General features: G+C 32.1%; 1 long non-coding RNA gene across 1 annotated transcript; it reads right to left on the bottom strand.

Annotated features, from left to right (window-relative positions):
- Nucleotides 1-958: 958 nt before the first annotated feature.
- Nucleotides 959-2,172, bottom strand: LOC131624730 (uncharacterized). Its single transcript, XR_009290655.1, has 4 exons — nt 1,713-2,172; nt 1,527-1,619; nt 1,228-1,290; nt 959-1,004 (listed from the first exon to the last, which is right to left on the bottom strand). It is a non-coding gene; the product is annotated as an uncharacterized LOC131624730 (long non-coding RNA).
- Between the last annotated feature and the right edge of the window lie 1,575 nt (nt 2,173-3,747).

Below are 3,747 nucleotides of genomic sequence, written 5' to 3'. Positions count from 1 at the left end.
TGTCCTTCAAGTGGTAAATATATTGTCAATAGTCGCATCAAGCTTAATTTAATTGGAATCTCTTTACACCAACTATGTCAAAAAAAAGCCTTTGAATCTCTTTATTTGTCTTTGTAAAACAACTTTTGATCTTGATTATGTAATCCAATTGGTCCTGACAACATTTTCTTCAAATCCCCTTCAACAAAAACCAATAAAACAAACTCAAAACACAATCAATAAAGTAACATATAAAAAACATTCTGAATCAAAATTTTTGAATTTGAATTAAAATTCTGGTCTCCATAATCATTTAAATATATAAAAATACTTTGAAAAGATTTGAAAGGATTTACTAAATGTGGCAAAAAGAACTGCAAATATTCTTAAGTTCAGCTCATGTAATTCAACTCAGTGCCAAAAAGAACTGCAAATATAACATTTTTTAGTTTGACAACGGAATGAGGTAGGAGTATTGAAAATCAAAACTTATAGATGGTTGGCACAAACATATATATATTAGTTGAAGTATGATATATAAATATTCAAATTGAGGTGTGTTAGTGAGGGTCCAAAAAGGTTAAGATTAACTATGCTAAAGTAAATTAGAAGGACTTAGATATTTCAATATTTATGAACAAATGAATGGAGAAAGAACTTAATTGAAGTTTCAAAGAGTTCAAGTTTGTTCAACATAAGACCAAATATAAAAAAGTTCAAGTTTGAGTGAAGAAAACCAAAATCACTTTAAAAAAACCTAACTATGTTCATACTACAAAACATGAAACTAAAAAAGAACAAAAAGAGTAAGGGTTGAATGAAGTTACTTACAACACAATAATGGTGGTCACTTATATTCCATTCATTAGTGTATACAATGAAGCAATCTAAAGGATCTTTTCTTCTTGTTCTATCTACAGCTAAGGGAAGTGGTGAGTTTCCATATGATTTTGGTTCTTGTTCAGGTTCAGCAACAACTGCATCATATTGAGAAAATGTTAGAGTGTTTGCATCATTTTGTTGACCTGGAAAAGAAAAGGTAAGGAAAAAAATCAAAAAGTTTGTAGTGAAGCCATATCCAAAATCACTTCTTGTTCATTCATGTATTATGTCATTACTTTAAGGGATGCCAATATATGTCACATTGCACACCTTCTTGTGTAGCCAAGTTAGATGAAGTTTTTAGACAAATACAAAAGTGGTTAAGATATTTAAGACAAATAAACACCAATGATGGAAAGGCTTTACCGAAAGTAAGGGCTTCCAGTTTGCTTTACCTATGAAGTTTGTTCCAAACACCATGATTGCAATCTATGAAGTTAAAAAACATGAATGAGATATCTTTTAATTTGCTTTCTCTTCATATCAATTTTCAAGCATACATCTATAATATTTTCACAAACTAAATTTGTGGAGCCAAAGATGGAGAAATTTCACAGTAGAGCCAAAGACAACTACAAAAATGGAAGAACAATTAAATAATGAAATAGAAAAATAAAAATAAATAATAAGAAATTGAAAAATCAGTAAGGTATGTGATGAGATACCCTTAAATCAACAATAAGAAGAGATTGAAAAATTGAAACTCATGTAATTTGTTTGTTGTTGCAGGATCTGAGTGTTTTCTTCTTTCAAATACTCTACATCACACAGAGAAACAACAAAAATGAACAAAAAATGATGCAAAATGTAAAAACGAAATCAAGTCGTTACAAACCATGATAGAAACATACCTTATAATAAGCTTGCAAGGGATACGATTCACAGTGGTCAGAAATAAGCAATAAGACATGTTTTTTGATGGCAAAACCTAAAATCGAAAATCAAAACAATGAGGATTAGAAGCACAAACCCTGAAATCAATAGAGTGAAAGGAAAAGAGAAATAATCGCGTATAATCTGAAAGTGGTGGTTGTTGTTTGGTCCCGCGCAGCGGAGTGACAGTGTTGGCGGATGTGTGGTGGCCGTAAACAGGCGGTGGTTCAAGGGTTTGAAGGAAAAAGAGAGAGGAGTGAAAATGGAAGAAAGAAAGAAAGAAAGAAAGAAAGAAGGGTTAAGTTTTGTCTGAGAGAGAGAGAGAGGGAGAGGGAAAGAGATGAAAAATGTGCGTATTGGAATGAAGAAACGTGTAAAAATTGAAAAAGTGTTGAATTGGTTTTGCTGTAACCAAGAAGATTTGCACAATTCCAATACCTTTCCTCACGTTAGTATTAATGATGGAAAATAAAATGGACAATTGAAAGGGTATGCAATGATTAAGGAATATATATTTTTAATTAAAATAATAAAGGAGATCCAATTACCGTTGTGTCCCCGATTATCACCCTCAAATTGAAAGATTAGAGGGATATTGAAAGAATTTCATATGTATTGTACTTTATTATATTAAAAGTAGACCACTAAGTCAATTTTCTGTCATTTTTATTTATTGTTAATTTATAATTTCAAATCAAATCATCCAAATATAGTTTTTGTTTAATTGAACCACTATTAAAACTCGATATTAACGTGCAGTCCTTGAGATCGACATTCGGGGAATTTCCCTATTATTACTACAGAGGCAAAATAGTACATTTGCTATTTTACCGATCAAGTTTTTGGCGCCGTTGCCGGGGACTGCTAAAATATATAGTTTTGATTTTAGTTCAATTGAAATTTTGTTGCTCGTCAACTAAAATTTTGTTTTTGTTTTTGTTTATTTGAATTTGATTTTATTATAAAAAGAAGAAAAAAAAAGGCTAATTATTTTTGCTTCATGAATTCTTCTATACTTTGCTACTAACAAATTGTCTGAGTTTTGTAGCTATGTATTGTTTTGATACATTGCCACCTGTATCTCCTGCATGTTGGTCGCCTGATTCAGGAGTCACCTTGGAAGAGGCGACTAAAATTTTCAAAGCATATAAGAGGGAGGTAAGAATCCTTATGAATGAATGTAAGGAAGCTAACTTTTATCCAGATAGGTTTATTTGGAGAAAGTTACAGTTGGAAGAAGAGTATGTGGAACCAGAAGAAAAATGCTTAACATCAGATGAAGAGGATGCAGTAAGAATAGAAGAATTTGAGGTAAAAAAGAAATATGGGGAAGAAGAAATAAGGAAACTTGAAGATGATCGAGTTTTGGATAAAACCACAAATTTAAAAATTTGTGAAGAGGTGGGCATCCAACAAGAAAATTTTCAACAAAAGAGTATTCCTAAAAACTATTTTTACAACAAGGCAGATGAAAGACAAGAAATTGACAAAGTATTGGAAAACATTTATTCCTTGTTCAATAAAATCAAGCTGAAAAGGATTTGGCAGCAACATCATCGGTACTTTAAGTTCATGGGATTGCTACCAAACAAAAGAAAGAAAAAAGATGACGTGTTCTTTGTGTCATATATGCCACCCTAACAAGGGGAATAGACCGTCGAGCCATGCGACGTTAAATGAAGCGCTTCGTGGGAGGCAACCCACGGTTTTAATAATTAATTTCTCTGTTTGTTTGTTTGTTTTATTTTCAGGAAATAAAAGAGGGCGTCTCTAGTGAAAGCTCGGAAGTGATCATTGGAGTGCAATACCCTCTGTGAGTCACCTCTCTCGAGCTCGTTCTGAAACATTGAGGCCAATGTTTAGTTCAAGTTTGGGGGAGGCTCTTCTCTTTGCATTTTATAATTTTTATGTTATGGGTATGATGTGAAACCATGAAGTGAATTATGCCCAAATTTTGACCGAAATTTTAAATTTTGTTGAAGAGTTTTGATCTTAAAAAGCGATCGGGAATAG

This window comes from Vicia villosa, unplaced genomic scaffold (assembly GCF_029867415.1).
Source record: "Vicia villosa cultivar HV-30 ecotype Madison, WI unplaced genomic scaffold, Vvil1.0 ctg.000159F_1_1_2_unsc, whole genome shotgun sequence".
Classification (NCBI taxonomy): Eukaryota; Viridiplantae; Streptophyta; class Magnoliopsida; order Fabales; family Fabaceae; genus Vicia; species Vicia villosa.
This window is presented reverse-complemented; position numbering and strand designations above follow the sequence as displayed.